Source organism: Peromyscus maniculatus, chromosome 1 (assembly GCF_049852395.1).
Source record: "Peromyscus maniculatus bairdii isolate BWxNUB_F1_BW_parent chromosome 1, HU_Pman_BW_mat_3.1, whole genome shotgun sequence".
NCBI lineage: Eukaryota > Metazoa > Chordata > Mammalia > Rodentia > Cricetidae > Peromyscus > Peromyscus maniculatus.
This window is the reverse complement of record NC_134852.1, coordinates 117,288,902-117,308,204: the sequence shown is the minus strand read 5'-3', so window position 1 is coordinate 117,308,204 and position 19,303 is coordinate 117,288,902. Positions and strand designations below refer to the sequence as shown.

The window sequence follows — 19,303 nt, the reverse complement described above, 5'->3', positions numbered from 1 at the left end:
CCAGTGTCTAAATGGTATTAAGAACAGGGCATGTAAGTTAATAAACAAGGGCTGAGTGACTGAACTTTAAATATGTTATGTTTGTAACTTCTAGGAGTTGCAAGCTCTAATAAATTGTGGAATATAATGCTGGGGCTCTATGAAGGTCATCCCACACTATACCTTTGTCATCTTCCCAGGGTCTTTATAACATGACATTGTCCAGTATTTACCTGAGAAGAGATCATGCTGAATCAAGAGAAAGAGGTCTACTCTATGTTCTAGAAAGCACTAAACCTTGTAGGTTAAAAATAAAGCATCCCACCCTTTTCACCACACAAGATTTTTTAGCAAATACTTGAATGTAACTTTTCTAGACAAAATTCTTATATATTTTTCTTTCATTTCTATTTCAGTTGCATAAGTCTGTGGTGATATTATGTTCCCCAAAATATTGTGCACTCTAATAAACTTATTTGGGGTCAGAGAACAGAACAGCCACTAGATATAGAGGCCAGAAAATGGTGGTGCACAAGCCTTTAATCCTAGCATTCCAGAGGCAGAGATCCACCTGGATCTCTGTGAGTTCAAGGCCACACTGGAAACAGCCAGGCCGTGGTAACAAGAGTCTTTAATCCCTGGAATTGATGGCAGGAAGCAGAAAAGTATATAAGGTTAAGCTTTTAGGCTTTTGAGCAGCACAGTTCAGCTGAGAGGCATCCAGTCTGAGGAAACAAGATCACCTGAAGAATTGGCAAGGTGAGGAAGCTGTGGCTTGTTCTGCTTCTCTGATTTTCCAGTATTTACCCCAATACCAGGCCCTGGGTTTGTTTTTATTAATAAGAACTTTTAAGGTTTGTGCTACATCTGGCGCCCAATATTTGTGGTATGAATTCTTGAAAAAGCTACTTTCCTGTGGCCTTTCGGGCCCCTGCTCAGACCTGAGCTACACTTTGCCAGTTGTGGTGGCGCACACTGGTAGGATTTACTGAAGGAGGCAGAGGCAGGAAGATCCTGACTTTGAGGCCAGCCTGGGAGGCTTTCTAAGAAGAAGCTGTGGCCCAGGCTGGTGGTGGTGGTGGTGAGACCATGGAGGCAGTGGCTATTGCTCCTCAGCTGCTGTTCCTCGTTCCTGGCTACTTCTCATTGTGTTGGTGACTGTGGTGATGCTGCTACCTGGGATGAAGGGTTTACTGCTGCTTGTTCAGAGACGAATTGCCAGGACCATTGTGTTACAAGAAAGCACTGGCAAAGGTCAGTTTGGAAAAGTTTGGCAAGACAAATGGTGGGGAGAAATTGCTGTGAAGATATTCTCTTCTAGGAAAGAATATTCATGGTTCCAAGAGACAGACAGACATCAGACTGTGATTGCTCCAAACAACAGAGGAAAAAAAAAAAGAACTAAACAGAGAATTTTCAACAGAGGAAACTCAAATGGCTGAAAGACATTTAAGGAATTGCTCAACATCTCTAATCATCAGGGAAATGCAAATCAAAACAACTCTGAGATACCACCTTATGCCTGTCAGAATGGCTAAGATCAAAAACACTGAAGACACCTTATGCTGGAGAGGATGTGGAACTAGGGGAACTCTCCTCCACTGCTGGTGGGAATGCAAGCTTGTACAACCACTTTGGAAATCAATATGGCGCTTTCTTAGAAAATTGGGAATCAATCTCCCCCAAGATCCAGCTATACCACTCTTGGGCATATACCCAAGAAATGCTCAATTATACCACAAGGGCACTTGCTCAGCTATGTTCATATCAGCATTGTTTGTAATAGCCAAAACCTGGAAACAACCTAGATGCCCTTCAACTGAAGAATGGATAAATAAATTGTGGCACATATATACAATGGAATACTACTCAGCAGAGAAAAACAATGACATCATGAGGTTTGCAGGCAAATGGATGGATCTAGAAAAAATCATCCTGAGTGAGGTAACCCAGATTCAGAAAGACAAATATGGTATGTACTCACTCATAGGAGGATACTAGATGTGGAACAAGGATGACTGGACTGCTACTCACATCACCAGGTAGGCTACTTGGAAAACAGGACCCCAAGAAAGACACGGGGATCGCCCAATGATGGAGAAATGGATGAGATCTACATGAACAACCTGGACATGAGTGGGAGCAATGAAGGGTGAGGGTCGAGGGAAAGAGAGTGGGAGATCCCAGCTGGATCAAGAACAGAGAGGGAGAACAAGGAATAGGAGACCATGGTAAATGAAGACCACATGAGAAAAGGAAGAAACAAAGTGCTAGAGAGGCCCACAGAAATCCACAAAGATACCCCCACAATAGACTGCTGGCAATGGTCGAGAGACAGCCGGGACTGACCTACTCTGGTGATGGGATGGCCAGACACCCTAATAGTCGTGCCAGAAACCCCATCCAAGGGCTGAGGAATCTGGATGCAGACATCCACGGCTAGGCCCCGGGTGGAGCTCCGGGAGTCTAATTAGCGAGAAAGAGGAGGGTTTATATGAGCGAGAATTGTTGAAACCAAGGTTGGACAAAGCACAGGGACAAATAGCCAAACGAATGGAAACACATGAACTATGAACCAAAGGCTGAGGGGCCCCCAACTGGATCAGGCCCTCTGAATAGGTGAGACAGTTGATTGGCTTGATCTGTTTGGGAGGCATCTAGGCAGTGGGACCAGGTCCTGTATGATTTGGCTGTTTGAAATCTGGGACTTATGCAGGGACCTTGGCTCAGTCTGGGAGGAGGGGACTGGACCTGCCTGGACTGAGTCTACCAGGTTGATCTCAGCCCTTGGGGGAGGCTTTGCCCTGGAGGAGGTAGGAATGGGGGGTGGGCTGGGGGGAAGGGAAGGGAGGCAGGAGGGGGGAGAACAAGGGAATCTGTCACTGATATGTTGAACTGAATGGTATTGTAAAATAAAATAAAAGGAAAAAAAAAGTCTACAGGGAACTATGACCACGCCTAACAGCAACTTTGAAATCTTCAAAAAGATGACAGGAACCCACAGTAATGATTCCACATGGACTATGATAAAGCCATTAAGCTGATTAACACCACCAAAGATCAACTTTGGACTACAAACTACTCCGGGCAATTTTGGGATGGCTAGCTGAAATGATCCAGATTCATAGACTACTCGAACAAAGACTTGAAACAAGCCCTGCACTTTCCCCTTATGCAGAGACTGGACAAATGATGTAGCTAACTCTCTTAGGACTTGACAATTAACCCCAAAATTTTTTTCTTTTCAGGATTTCCTAAAGATGCCTTCACCCCCAGAAAGCAGGAAGTAATTTTAAGAAAATGATGGTCACATTCCCAAGAAGTGGGGTGGGTGTTTTTGGTCATTCAATGGCTTATGGATATTGTCTTTGTTTATGATGGTTGGTTACAAGTTGTTAATTGTTAATGGTGAGGAAAAAAAGCTGAACAAGGAGATTAGATTAGAGTTTTTGTTTGAAGAAAAAGAAAAAGAAAAAAGAGAATATAGATATGAGGTAGATCACTGAATCTACTGAGGAAAAAGACAAATAATAGGATAAATGGATAGATCATTAAATCTACTCAAAGAAAAAGGGGAAGATATAAAAATGACAAAAGGTAGATTGAATCTATTATAAAAAGAAAAAAGAGAGAATATAGATATGGTATGATAAACAGGTCAATTATTGGATTTACTTTTAAAAAGGAACTACTTGTTTTAAATAGGATAAATAATGAAATTTTTTGTCTGAGTTTATCAAATATTACTGGACTGGACATTGTTAATATATATATAATGGAGGTTTTCGTCTGAATCTGTCAAATGTTAATGGACTAGACATTGTTAATGTATTTCTTGACTGTATATATTGTATATACTTATTGGATATAGTTTTTCTTGTATTAGTTATAAGCTTTTTTTAAAATTTTAGACAAAAAAGGGGAAATGTGGTGATATTGTGTTCCCCAAAATATTGTGCACCCTAATAAACTTATCTGGGGTCAGAGAACAGAATAGCCACTAGATACAGAGGCCAGAAAATGATGGCACACATGCCTTTAATCCTAGCATTCCAGAGGCAGAGATCTGCCTGGATCTCTGTGAATTTAAAGCCACACTGGAAACAGCCAGGCATGGCAACAGGAGCCTTTAATCCCAGGAAGTGATGTCAGAAAGGAGAAAGGTATTTAAGGTGTGAGAACCAGGAACTAAGCTGGTTAAGCTTTCAGGCTTTTGAGCAACAGTTCATCTGAGATCCACTTGAATGAGGACCCACAGGCTTCTAGTCTGAGGAAACAGGATCAGCTGAGGAAATGGTGAGGTGAGGCTGTGGCTTGTTCTGCTTTCCTGATCTTCCAGCATTCACCCCAATACCTGGCTCTAGGTTTGTTTTTATTAATAAGAACTTTTAAGATTCCTGCTACATAAGTCCTCCTTCAAGAACAGTGTAGTTTCATGTTTTTTCTTCAAGTTGGTCTTTAATATCTGAGCTGATCAGACAGCTCCCTCTACAGTCTCCCTGGCACCTTCGTATCTTTCTTCTTTTATTTTTTCTTCTTTTGTTCCTGTAGTAGTATATTGTATATTTTTGGAACAACAATTTTCCAATACATTTAAGGTCAACTTTCCATTTAAAATCTCATGTGGCAGAACTGTCATCATCCTGTTTTCTTGCCTTTCCATTACCTACTATATTATAAGAACTTATCTCTTGCTACTTTCAAATCTAATATAGCCTTTTCAACCTTTTCTAAATTTTCATATCACTAACAAATTTCTCTTACTGGAAAAAACTGGGTTCTGTATTTGTCAGATTTCTGGAGAAAAACAAATAAGAGAACATATGTACATATATTTTTATATATGCATATATACAGGATATGGAAATGTGTGTGCATCTGTGAACAGATTCAGACACAAATATTATGGGACAGACACACAAAAATGGGGACAAAGAGAGAGAGAGTTCTTGGCTCCCCTCATTATAAGGCCAGACAGTTACAAGGTCTGCATTGGCAAGCTGGAGGGAGACCCATGAGAGCCAATTGTGTATTCTCCAGTTTGAAAGCCAGCAGCTGTTGAGATCCAAAAACTATGTTTTAACTGGAATCTGAAGGCAGGAAAAGCTGGTGTCCTAGCTCAAGTCTTAGAAGTTCCTGCTTGACCACAGCACTTTTGTTCTTTTCAGGTATTTAAATTGAGGGGCACAGACCGATCCACAAAAGGAGAGTGTGTTTTACTCTGCCTACCAATTCAAATGTTAATTTCACTCACAAGCATCCCCACTTACAAACCCAGAAAAATGTCTCACCAGGTATCTGGACACCAGAAAAGCAGTCTGGAGGTAGCTGCTGAACTGAGTAGATTGTTAGAGAATCTATAGGATGTGTGTGGTGGTGGTGGTGGGGGATCGGCGGACGGGACAGGGGCCCCAAAGCAGCTTGAGCACACAGCTGCCATGACAGATTTAGCAAGTTTAGAAGCTGAGACACAGCTCTTGTGACAGGCTTACTGGCAGGCAACACCCAAATCCAGGAAAAGCTATAATCTCACCCCTCCAAGGGAGGTCCTGCATCTAAGGAGAAATACCTGACATTCCAAACATCCCCAGCACACACTTATACTCCTAGACAAATTTCAGTTAATCAGAGTCCTGAACCCTGGAAATCTCCTATCCTCAACCTCTGCTATGATAAAAACCCCAACCTGCCCGGGCTTGGGGCTCTCTGCTCTCACCACCACTATATCAGACAGAGAGACCAAGCTCTGAGCTTGAAATAAAGGCTCTTTGCTTTTACATATGGGATTTGTCTCCATGGTAGTCTTTTGGGGGTCCCCTTGATCTGGGCAAAGGGACAGAATTTGCAAGGTTATAGGTGGCTTTATTTACGTTCAAGGACAAGACCATGGGTTCTGAAAAGAGAAGTCAAGAGCAAGGCCTGACCTTGCTGGTTAAGAATATACATTTTGAAGCCAGAGTCTGGGGCCCAGAGTCTTGTGGCCTAAACCAAAATATCTAGAACCAAAATATCTTGTATTACTGATTTTCTCTTCACTCTGGTTTCTTCATGTATAAAATGGACAGGGTAATACTTCTTATTTCATAGGACTGTTGTAAACCACAAGTTAATTTATGTAAGTTATAATACATATACTAATTAATATAGAAAGCAATGCAAAAAGTAAGCTTTCCAATGTAGTTGATATTTTCCAGATTATCTAAATAGAAAACAATGCAGAAGAGTAATTACAGGAATAATTCCTTCCAAGATCACTATATCTTAATAAATCTTTGGCTTTCCTTCCAAGATCACTATATCATAATAAATTTTGACTTGCCTTCCAAGATCACTATATCATAATAAATCTTTGACTTCAGAAAAACAAAGTCTGATTTTTAGAATAAAAGAGCTCTCTTTTTAGAGTAGGGTAGATGGCTCAGCGGTAAGGAACACTTGCAAGAGATGCAGAGATCCACGGCTGGGCGCCAGGTTGAGCTCCAGGAGTCCAATCAATGAGAGGAGGGATTCTATAAGCAAGGGACTTCGAGATCATGATAGGAAAACTTACAGAGACAGCCAGCCAAACTAGTGGAAACTCATGGACTGTGGACCAATTGCTGTGGATGGAACTGGACTAGGTCCTCTTGATACACAAGACAGTTGTTTAGCTTGAATTGTTTGAGTGACCCCCAGCCAGGGGTATTGGGATCCATCCCTGGTGCATGAGCCGGCTTTTTGGAGCCCAGTGCTTGAGATGTGACACTTTGTGCAGCCTTGGTGCAAGGGGGCGGGGCTTGGACGTGCCTCACCTGAACGTACCAGGCTCTGCTGACTCCCTAAGGGAGACTTTGACTTGGGTGGTGGGTTGGGGGTGGGAAGGCTGAGAGGTGGGAAGAGGGAGGAGGTGGGGGGGGGATCTGTGGTTGGTATGTAAAATGAACAGAAAATTTCTTAATAATAATAACAAAAAAGAACACTTGCATGCAGTGCCCCCAGGGAGGGAGAAAAGGGTGATGGATTCCCAGGAACTCAAGTTACAGATGCCTGTGAGATGACATATGGGTACTAAGAATCAAACCTGGGTCCTCTGTAAGACCAACAAGTACACTCCTTCTCTGAGGTCAAAGATTTATTATGACATAGTGATCTTGGAAGGACACTTTGGTCAGGGGCAAGAGAGATTTCACCTTTCATCATACTTTCTCTTCCTATCCCTGGTAACAACAGTGATTATTCCCTCAAGGCCACTTGCATATAAGACTGGAATAGTCAGCACCACTAGTCAATTCCTAATTGAATTCCACTATGTGAAATGCAGAGAAAGGGATCAGTCCTCCTGGGAACTGGGATTCCATAAAACATCTGATTGCTTAGAGGATGAAGAAAACTTAGAGAGAATGGAATGACAGCAAGGAAAAGACAGTGAGCCCATTGGCAAGGCTAGAGTGAATGAGAGCCAATAGCCCAAGAGCTCTCTTGAGCCCATAGCCTACATTAACTGTTTCTAAGTGCTACACATTAGCAAATACACAAAAAAGATACTATATTAAAGACTTGAAGTTCAAAACAGCAGACTGATCCAGTTCCATGGGGGCTCCAAAGCCATTGGTTCACAGTTCATGCGTTTTCACTAGTTTGGCTATTTGTCCCTATGCTTTTTTCAATCATGGTCTCACTCATACAATCCTTCCTCTCTCTCACTGATTAGACTCCTGGAGCTCTACCTGGGGCCTGGCCGTGGATCTCTGCATCTGCTTCTATCAGTCATTGGATGAGAGTTCTACCACGACAGTTAGGGTGTTCGAACATCCAGATCACCAGTGAGATAGTTGATTAGCTTGAACTGTTTGGGAGGTCCCCAGGGAGTGGAGCTGGGACCTGTCCTTAGTGCAGGAGGTTTTGGAGCCTGGGACCTATGCTGGGACACTTTGCTTAGCCTTGGTGTAGGGAGGAGGGGGACTGGACCTGCCTCAGCTGAGTCTATCCAGCTGGACTTACTCCCCAGGGGAGACCTTGCCTTGGAGGAGGTGGGAATGGGGGACATGGATTGGGGGGGAGGGCTGGGGAGTGGGAGGAGGAAGGACAGGGGAATCCGTGGCTGATATGTGAAATTAAGTTAATTATAAAATAAAAATATTAGAAAAAGATATATATATATATATATATATATATATATATATATATATAGAGAGAGAGAGAGAGAGAGAGACAGCAGATTGAACTCATTTTTGCCTTCTTTATTCTCTAAAGTTCATAAAAAATCAGTGTGTGTGTGTGTGTGTGTGTGTGTGTATACTTTATGTATATATATTTAAAGATGATGAAAATGGCAACAAGAACAAAAGGAAAGTATGAGGATGGTGGCCCAACAAAAAAGTGTTGGAACGTGCTTCTCCAAATTCACACAGGGAGAATTGTGCTCACATACTATGAGGCACTCAGTCTGCAGACAGTTTTAAGGAAACACTAGACTAATACACCTAGGCTTGACAAAAGCCTATCCCCAGGGGGTAAGGGAAGTGAAGGTTTAAAAAAAATTGAAGATTTGTATAGAGAACTGTCTCTCAGCCTTCCTTATCATAGGACGGGGTCTGATAGTCCAGTACTTACTACCAGGAAAAGATGTGTCTAAAGAAATTAAGTGAACTGGCAAGGGAGAAACAGAGTGCCTAATAAAACTACCCTAATGATAATGTTAGGCTCTACTTGGTCCAAAATTTGGACTTTCTAAAATTCCTTTTAAAAGAAACCTTCCCATCAGCAAGCTGACCACACACAGAGAGTGCCTATCTATTTTTCCCAATCTCCCCTAACCCATCCCGGTTCTTAGCTAAGAGCAGGTGCTTCGGTTGCCTGCTGCTATATAACAAGTTATCCCCAAACTTACAAGAAACAACAGAAATACATATGAGGAGCTCCTAAGTTAATTCAGGGAAGTGTGAAGTTAACTCTTAAAACTGATGCTGTAGAAAAGACAAACTCTTGTAGCTATGACTCCCCTGGGAGAAAGATGCTGTGCTCCATTCAATAGTTCCTACCATGTGCCCTTGTCTGGCCCATCAGAGTAAGTACATTATGTTTTCAATATTATTCGACTAAGCCATGCCATTATTGATGGCCTAGGACATGCCAATGAGGTTATTCCCAGAGCTTTCCTAGGATGCATATTTGCCCCATTTGTAATGTTTTCCATAATTTCCAGAAAGCTGTTTGAAAACACACATTTTAATTACTTGCTATGGTTTGGATGGGGTATAAATGTGTAATGATGAATAGTACATGTGGCTGTGTACAATTACATTCTGTTCTGACTTTACTAACCCCTCCTTTGCTATGTAAGGGTAACGATAGTGCAGAGGCTAGAAGCTTGGTTCGTGTGATAAGGCTGAGGTGGTGGAGCTTTTAAGAGATGGGACCTAGTGCAAGGGAAGAATGCTGATCTCACAGAGAGATTATTTGAAAGAGGCCATCCAATACTTGCTCCTTTTGAATGTGGCCGATTCTCCATCTGTTTCTCTGTCATGTTTGATGCAGCAAGGGGCACACCAGTGAGAAACCAATCAGATGGGGCCTGATCTTGGGATTCTTCAGCCTCCAAAACTGTGAGCTAAATGGGCCCTTTTTTCTTTATAAAATATACATCAGGTATTCTGTCATGGCAACAGCAAACAGACATCATTTAAAATATTTCAGTGGCTTCCCATTGCTCTTCTAATAAAGGTAAGTTCCCATATCTAGCATGCCAACAAACTTCATTTCTCCCACCATCTGACACCTCTATTTGTTTTCATTCTTAACCCTGATGCTGTAGAAAAGCTGCACTCTTGTCAGCTCTGACTCTTCCAGCAGAAAGAAGCTTTCCTGGGGAAAGGACCAGCTCTCGCTTGGCCTGTGGTGTTAAATGTTTCTAATTTTAGCAGGTGTTTCATAGGGAGAATAGTAAGATTCGCTTCTGGGAGAACTATACACTGAATTTTAAGCTCGTTTTAATGGTTTCTACAGAGGAAGTCAGAATAATCCTGACCAAGACTGAACCAAACTACACCAGATGTGTTAATTCATGTCAAAACATGATCATCTTTAAAAGGTTGTTAGCAAAAGCAACCTAGAAAAGAGAAAGGTACATATTTATAGTTTTTAAGAAAAATCATTTCTACAGTTACAGTAAAGGATGTCTTGACTCAGTGCAATGACCACCAAGCCAGAAGTGTAACCTATAGGGGATATGCACTTAGCTGTTTCCAGGGCTCAGTAACACCAGACAACTTCCAGCTAACTTCTTTCCTAATTAGACTCACTAAACAGCTTCTTTTTGGGAAAGTGTTCCATTTTCATTTGCTAACAAAAAAAAAATCAATTAAGTCAACCAAATGATTAGCTTTCTTATTTGAAATTATTTAAGCAAATTGGTATTTACTGGACATGAGTTCATTATGAGATTCATATTTAGCTATAATCATGCTAGACCATCAGGTCCATCATGAATTTGATGATGGAGGGCTACCTCAAGAATCATTCTAGATGTTAATTAACTTCCCAAAGGGATATGTCAGAATGATCTTAAAGTATATATTGCATTAAAATGGAAACACTAATAGAAGAGAAGCCTGGACTTCTACTCCCACCAGGTACTTACAAGTTGTTCTCTTCCTACTTCTTTCAGAGGACAGAGGAAAGGAGCAGTGGACTCAAACAGGAATAGAATCACCTAATTGGACAATGGGGGGAAGTTAACCAAATCAACCAACAAACAGCACCTCAAAGACCTATGAGACCATAACTAAAGAACATGTGTTTCATTGGGGTTACAGAGAAAGAGAAGAAACTGGGAGGGACTGAAAAAGTCCTCAAGAAGCAATGGGTGAACTCTTCTGAAACTGGGAAAGAGAAATTAATCATCAGAATCAAAAAGCTAAGTACCCAAAAAGATAAAATCTGAGAAATCTACCCCAAACTTAAACTTCTGAATACTAAAGATACTGGAAATAGCCAGAGGGAATGATGCTTTCCTAAAGGAAGAACTAATTCAAATGACAGTGGATTTTCACTCAGAGACCACAAGGTCAGAGCAGTTCACTAAATACTTGCCACTTGCCTGAAAGGTCAGCCTAGAGCTCTGTTCCCTGTCAAGGTTTCCTTTAGGGAGGCAAGAGAAATCAACATTCCCAGATACAGAAAAACAGACTGTTGCTAACAGACCTATCTAAAGCAAAAGCTAAAAGTTCTGTAGACAAAAATAAAATGATACCAAAGAATCTTGAGAGATAAGGAAGAAGCCAGGTAAGCAAAAATATCAGTCACCAGGCTCTTTCCCCTCACACATTTTCTGCATCTGTTTGAAAATTGAAGCAAAAAGCATACTATTGCCTGAAATATGGTTGTAAGCATATTCAGATGAAATGTTTAAGACAATTACAATATAGAGAGTGGGAAAGGGATATAAGAGAAAGTACTTTATACTTTATTCAAACCGGCAGTAAAATCTCAGTAGAAAGTTTCAGGGAAGCACATCTAAGGAAATATGTCTTCGATTTCTAGCATGACTGAGAGGAAAAAAATCAATGACTTGGACTTGATGTCATTGGGATGGCAAGCTACAGAATAGGAGAGAGGTTTTGCAAGTGATATCTCTGACAAAGTCCTAACATCCAACATATCTAAGTCAGTCAGGTGTGATGGCTCATGTCGATGACCCCAGTACCTGGAAGGCTATGGGAGGAGAATGACTGAGAACTAAAGTCCACTATGGTCTGTGCAAAGAGCTTCAGGCCAGTACCTGCTATATCACCCAGGAATTCCACTCTTGAGCATTTATCCCACAAAAATGAAAACTTGTATTCACATGAACACATCAATCAATGGGTGAGGGTTATTGAGATGGTTCAGGGGGCAAAGGTTTTGCAGCCAAGCCTAATGAACTGAATTCAATCCTTGGGGACCACATGATGAAAGGAGAGAACTGATTCCCACAAGGTGTTCTCTGACCTTTGCCACACCAACACTATGTCATGTGCATGTACACATGAGTACACCTGTACACACACACACACACACACACACACACACACACACACACACACACACGAGTAACAAATTGGAGCTATCCTAGTTGGCTTTCTATTGCCATTATAAGCACTCTAACCAGAACTTGGGGAGGAAAGGCTTCATTTTATAATGTCCATCATGGTGTGAAGCAGGCAGGAAGTCAAGGTGAGAACCTAGAGACAGGAACTAAAGCAGAGGCCACGTAATAACACTCCTTACTGGCTTGTTCTCTATGGCTTGCTCAGTCAGGATTCTTATACAACCCAAGACCACCTGTCTATGGGGCTGGGCAGTATTTTCTCAACTGATGTTCCCTATTCTTAGATGTCTCTAACTTACGTCAAGTTGCCAACAACAAAACAAAATCAACACAGCCAGGAAGAAACAATGGGTGAACAGTTCAACTGTGGTATATCCACACTTTGAAATGCTATTTAGCAATAAAATATAAGAAACCATTGAACCATGCAACAAAACCTGGATTAATCTCCAAAGAACTGTGTCTAGCAAAAAGAAAAGGAAAAAATAAATAAAAGCCAGCCCTCAAAGCATACATATTATGTGTTTGACTTCAACTATGTGGAATCCTTTGTCATTTTGTTTGTTTTGATTTTTCAAAGCTAGACTCAACCTAGGTACTCATATGTTTGCTATTCTACAACATTACAACATTCTTTAAAATACCAAACTACAAAGAGAACAAATTAATGCTTCCAGAAGCTGAAGACAGGGTTCTCTAAACTGACTCTAGGGAACAGTGCTTTAAATGGGGCAATTTCTCTATTATTCTGCAGGTATGTTTACAATTATAACAAAAAGAAAACAAAGAATACAAGAATATTACCCATCAAAGATGAATGGAAATTTCTTACAAATTTTATCAATTGTTTCCTTATGTTTTCTATTAAAATAAAAATAATAGTTACTGAACACATCATGAGCATTTTAATACTGTCTCACTTGATGTTCACAGAACACCCTGAGGCAAACAGCATCATCCCATTTGTACTTGTATCCAGGGTTTAGAGAAGCTATGCAGCTTATCTAAGGTCACACAGTTGGTTATCAAATGACAAAAATGAAGACTGACATGAAATTCCTGGTTCTGAAACTGTGGTCCTGATGTCACAGTATCCTTTAAAGGTAATGTGTTGAACATCACATGGGCAGGACTTTATTTTGGAGTAATAGGGAGGAACCTCAGATTTTAATTGTTTTCCTTTCAGGTAGTTTTTTTTTTCTTTTTTGAACATATCCTTTCTATACTGCTCACATGCTTGAGTACGGATCCATTTCTTGTATTCCAGAAGCATCACAGTCAAGTTGAGCCTTTTTGGCTTCACCAGCTGTCCTGATAAAATCCAATGGTTCCTAAAGTAAGTTTCTAAATAGTTTGTAGAAACACTGGCAGCCCCTGCCTGCAGTATCCAGGCATGTTCTAGTCTTCTGACTCTCAGGAAAGAATATCTGCCCCTCCCCCACTTCCATCCTCCTTGCTGCCTGGGGTTTCTGGGCAGTGAAGGCAGAGGGGTTCAAGTTTCATGAGCAAGGAACACATTCATTTTAAAATTCTCACATTGTGTGACTCCTTAGCCTGCCTTACCAAACATCTCACATTTTCAAGGCTTGGGGTTCTGCATGGATATAGAGAGTTTTCTAGACTCCTTAAACACTGGAAGCATCACAGATATTCCAGTAAAGAAAAAGTTATACAAATCAGCACTTATTCACTAGGAATCTTTCTCTCAGTCTTTTTTAAAAGTTTTGACTATACCTTAACTTAGTTATTTCCTAGGTACAGGCTAACTGAATTCAATACGCTAAGTGACTTAATCTCACCCAGTCACAAAGTGAGCATTTTTATCATTTCCATCTTCTATGAGACACAGACATGTGGAGTTAAGCCATCTGCCAGCTTTAAGCTACACATGGTATGGAATTTCAATCTAAACTAGTTTTGACTCAAGAGTCAAAAAGCTTAACCATCATACTTCACTACTGCTTCTTCATTTAACTACAATACCTATTTTATAAAGTTATTTCCATATGCTTTAGGGAACATTAGAAAATAGCTGGTCAGAAAATAAATGTAAAAAATGTCAGAGAAATAGTGGCTTAAGTTTTTTATAAAATAATTTGGAAATTACAGAAAAGATGCAAAAAAAGTAAAAAGAACTCTCCTCTGCCTCCAGCTTTGTTCCCCACTGGTTAGCTTGATGGTTACTGTCTCTCCTGTGCTCTTTCTTTCCTCTGTCTACACACAAATGTGCACACACACTTAACTTACACATTTTTTTCTCAAAACAATCGAGAAAAAGTTACAGGCTTGAGAATCCATTATTCTTATTTCCTAAGTAAAAGGACACTCTCCTTATAGGAACTCAAAATTGGTAAAATTTATACTGAAACTATATAATTTATAAATCCCTTTCAAAGTTGTAAAGGGTCCCAATAACATACCTTAAAGCAAAGCAGACTATAATGCATTCTGCTACAAGGCATATCTGAAAGCAAGGGATACATTTCACTGACATTAAAATTTCTTCAGTCTGAAATAGTTCCTCAGTCTGCTCATGATGTTCAAAAATGTTAAGAGCTGGACTACTTATTTTGCAGAGTTCACAATTTGAGTTTACTTGTGCTTCCCCAATATTAGATGCTGTTACTTTGGCAAGAATAACATGAAATTATGTCCTTGTCTTCTTGGAATATCAAAATTACAATGTTGGTGTTGGCAAGATAGCTCAGTGCATAAAGACACTTTCCACTAAGCCTGATGATCTGAGTTCAGTCCCTAGAATCCAAAACTGACTCCTACAGGTTGTCCTCTTTTTTTTTTTTTTTTTTTTTGTGTGTGTGTGTGTGAGAGAGAGAGAGAGAAATACTTTTAAAAATTAAAAAAGAATACAATGTTGATGTGTACTGTTCTTACTTATGTTAATTTTCATCACTAAACTAAACTGGTAAGTACCAAACTTTTCATTATTAGTTTACATAGTCCTCAATTTATAATCAATTAACTATTTTATAGACAGTATGTGAAATTATGTAAATATTTTGTTCCACAAACTTTGCCTATTTTATTTTTATGAAATGATGCTTGATATCTAACTTTCTATAATTCCTTCCATTTTTATTGGTTGGTATTATTATATTAGAGCAGTGTTTCAGATATCCCACATATTAGATATTTATATTATGATTCATAACAGTAGCACAATTATTATTTTTATGTATTAATGTATTAATGAAATAATTTTATGGTTGTGGGTCACCACAACATGGGGAACTGTATTAAAGGGCTGCAGCATTAGGAAGGCTGAGAACACTGTATTTAAGGGAGCTTATCCTGTATTTTTTATTTATGTATCTCACTATTGACCATTAGCCCTCATTTAAATCAATGGGTTGTGATCCATTACTGTCATTGAAATCGAGGGTCAAGTTGTCCCTCAAACTAGCTACTGTCACTTCTTAACCAAATCCATAATTAAAAAAAAATCACTTCCTCACTTTATGATAACCATGATTTTCTGGTTTACCTTGTACTTTTCTTGCCATTGCCTGGAATCAAACTTTTGTTTTGCTAAGAAGTTTGTATGTGTGAGGGTGTGAGGGGATATGGGTGCATGCTTGTGTTCGTAGGAAGCCAGAAGTCAATGTCAGACGTGCTTGTTAATCTTATGCCACGCTGTTTTCTGAGACAGCGTCTCTCAAATCATAGTTGGCTAGTCTAGCCAGCTGTCAAGCACCCATCATCCTGTATCCACCTTTATAGCACTGGGATTGCAGATGCACACTGCTACACATGGCTTTTATTTGTATTGGCTCTAAGGATCTGAATTCGGTCTTGATGCTTGGAGAGCAAGCACTTCATATATGTTGTCAAGTCACAGGTTACTCCGTTTCTCTTACTGAAGAAAACTATTGGTTTCTCAATAGATCCTGGGTACTCGTTACAACCATTGCTATTAGGGCTCTGTGGCTTTTAGGTTCTCTTATAACAGAACTAGGAAATATAGAAACAATATATAGAAGTACTTCTGTCCATCCAACCATATAATACAGAAGGTCATGTCCATCTTTCCTTACTCCATGGTGTGTGTGTGTGTGTTAAAACCTCTGAGTTCATCATAACTGACTAATTTCAATTTAACACCACTCTATTCACACTGAACTCTATTTTCTCATTCTTCAAGACCCTTCTCTGACAGTGAGAAACTTGGTTCTCATTACCCTTGATATATTTCTTGTGTGCACAGGCACAAACATGCAGTGTGGACACACTTGAACACACATACAAACATACCCAAAGTGGGTGCGGGGGAGGAGGGAGGAAGAGGAAGAGGGACATTATCAGACCACCAAAGAGTATCAGGTGAATGAGAGAATGATGACAAATTTAATTCTTGTGAGAACACTGTGTCAGGGCTGTGCATTGTTCTTTTGGAGATAAACCAGGCTTTACATGCCTAAGACAGGATTCAAGACAGGACACTTTCTTTGTTGCTTTTTTCCTTATGAAATCTTTGGGTATTTTTAGAATGATGTAGAAAGAAAGTGTCAATTCTTTAATATCTCCTTACATTTTTTTTCTGGAGTAATAAGACAGAATAAGGTCAGGAGCAAATATTTTATATTAGGCTATAAGCTTTTAAGGAATAATTAGAGTGAATCATGGACTCCAATAGTTTGAAATCCAGCCTTACCAGGAAGTTAAGGAGTCATGAAATGTGTGCTATTGGTTACTGAGACAGGATCTCATGACTCTTTGGCTTGTCTCCAACTCTATATAGCCAAAGATGACCTTGATTTTCCAATTTTCCCTTCTCTACTTCCGGAGTGCTGGGATTACAGGCTTGTACCACCATATCCCGGCTTATGGAGGTGCTGGCGATCAAACCCAGGGAGTCTACTAATTGAGCTTCATCCTCAGCTCAAAATTTAAGATTTTAATGGCAAAGGGAACAAGAATTTGCTTGGAAATCTTTGCTGTTTATTCTCTATGGGAAATCTTATTTCTTTAATGAAACTGTAAGTAACTGAAGTTCAGATTTTTCCATTCAAAACTAGTTGATACATACTGTAAAGTTCTTATTTGTTTACATAAAATATACTGAGCAGCAGCAAAAGCATAATGCCTAAGATAGAGTGAGAATAGCAAGATACGTCTGATGTAGGCTCTGCTCTTATATGCACTCACTATGCTGAAAACTACTAGAGTGTACTACTGAATTCCAAAACAGTACAGTAGTTAAAATTTACTAGCTCTGGGTTCAAAGTGACTTGAGTCAAATCAGCTCTACACTTTTGAAACCACTGACTTCCAGTGCTGAATATGTTTGTTTTCTTATCAGCTAAGTTTTGGTAAAAAAAAAAATATATATATATATATATATATATATATATATATAGTACACACTGTAAATTTAAAGTAGTTCATAGACTTTTGCAATGTTACGTATAGAGGTTGGAGGAGGTCCATTCCCATAGTCATTAGTTTAACCAGAATTTATTATTCCTATTTGGTGATAATAAAACCAATATTTTATAAAGATTTAATAACTTCTAAAAGAATTCATAAATAAAACCAAAGATGGAGCTGAACATTTATTCAATTTTCACATTAACAACAGTGTCACGGAATTTTCTGGGGTTGTCACTTTTCAGACATTCTGTCCCATTGACACTGTCCCAATTTTGGGTCTATAAAATATAATCTCCACAATCCTCACTGCCTCTCATGAATAACTGGGATTTTTAAAATTCACACTCCAGAAAGTAATTAGAGGAGGAAAATTTTGGGAAAAAACTCAATGCCTCCCTCTTCTGGGGACAGTGATGAGATTTTCAAAGGCCATATGACTACATTCTCTTCAGTCCACAGATCTGTCTTACACCATTGATGTCACTTGGTATGGCTTAAGGGGAACCTCCCTGCACCAAACTTCTTCCCTAGAAGAGTCAATGGACCAACACTCCTGGAAACTGTAACTGGATTTCAGAAATTACTCCCCTAGTGTGACTTCACTTCAATGAGCCTTCCTAATGCAAAGCTGAGCTCTGTTGGAGTAAAGTGATAGATGAGAGTAAGGTTAGGACAATGGCATTATTGAATATAAGAATCAAAATTACAGATGTGTGGATGATAAGAGGAAATGAGTACAGACCACAGTGAGGGTGAAACAGACACCAGTAGAGAAATACAGAGGCAGAGATTAAGGAGAACATACACAGGCAGCTGTGGTGCATACATATGAATAGATGAGTGAGAGCTTGCACATGGCTATATGACTGCCACTCACTGACTGCAGGATTAAGCCACAGGGCATCGCCTGGAACTTGTTAGAAATGCAGTAACTTGGACTCAACCCATAATTAAAATCTGCATTATATCAGGACCTGAATGATTTGAATATGCATTAAACTTGAGAAGGGATTATAACTGTATACAAAGTGATGAGAACATGTGGTTGGGTGGTGGAAGGGGGCTGTCTAGTGGATGAGATAGAGATGTGAATTCATAGTCAAAAAAGCCAGGAGAGTGTATCTACAGAGTAGCCTGGGGATAACTGAGCTGATTGTGAGTTTCATATTAGTCTCCATTCAGGCTCAGTGCTATGAGACAGAAGAGTTTCTTTAAAAAATGAGGTTGTGATAGATTACTACAAAATTCTAATATTATTGTATATTTGTTTTAACTTTAAGCTTTTGGCACTAAATGTATATTTTTCTTCCCTTGGTGCTGTTTAATTCATCTAGGAAAAATACAGGAAGGTATCCAGAAATACTCTAGGGTAAGAAGCCAATCCAAGGAGGTTGGCATCTGAATATCCTTAGTTTTCTTCCATATTCTTCAGTAGTTTTCTCATTGACCCCTTTACAAGCTCCACTGTTTTGGAACATCCTTTGGATATTTTTGTTCCAAGGCTGTCCTTGAGCACAACTATATTACTTAAAAATAAACTTCTATTATTAAAATTCAGAGAAAGCAAGAACTTAATTGTTTTTAAGTCAAGAAAGTGGTTCCATCCAGGAAGAGAGAGTTGCTGCATTGGGAGAGGTAATTCAGACCTTCTGGGCTTGCTTTGTCTAGTGATTACACATGCATCCATATAATACTTTTAATTATTAGACGTGATACTGCTTCTGAATGCATAACTGTTTTTTAACTAAAAATAAGAGATACCTAAATGCAGATGATATTTGAGGAAGAAAGAGATAGAGTACTGAGCCTTCCAACTTTACTTGTCACAATAAATACAAAAACCTAGCTTTGAGCACCAACACAGTACTT

General features: G+C 39.5%; 1 protein-coding gene and 1 long non-coding RNA gene across 4 annotated transcripts in view; one reads left to right on the top strand and one right to left on the bottom strand.

Moving 5' to 3' along the window:
* Positions 1-19,303, bottom strand: part of LOC102910455 (splicing factor U2AF 35 kDa subunit-like) — a 67,915-nt gene that overhangs the window by 38,237 nt on the left and 10,375 nt on the right. The window lies entirely within an intron of this gene.
* On the top strand, positions 2,816-17,328 carry LOC121830953 (uncharacterized). 2 transcript variants are annotated; one of them, XR_013044006.1, is made up of 3 exons: positions 4,075-4,280; positions 10,625-11,241; positions 12,331-17,328. It is a non-coding gene; the product is annotated as an uncharacterized LOC121830953 (long non-coding RNA). The 2 variants fall into 2 exon arrangements; XR_013044004.1 differs by lacking the exon at positions 12,331-17,328 and having other exon boundaries at positions 2,816-4,280; positions 10,625-11,216.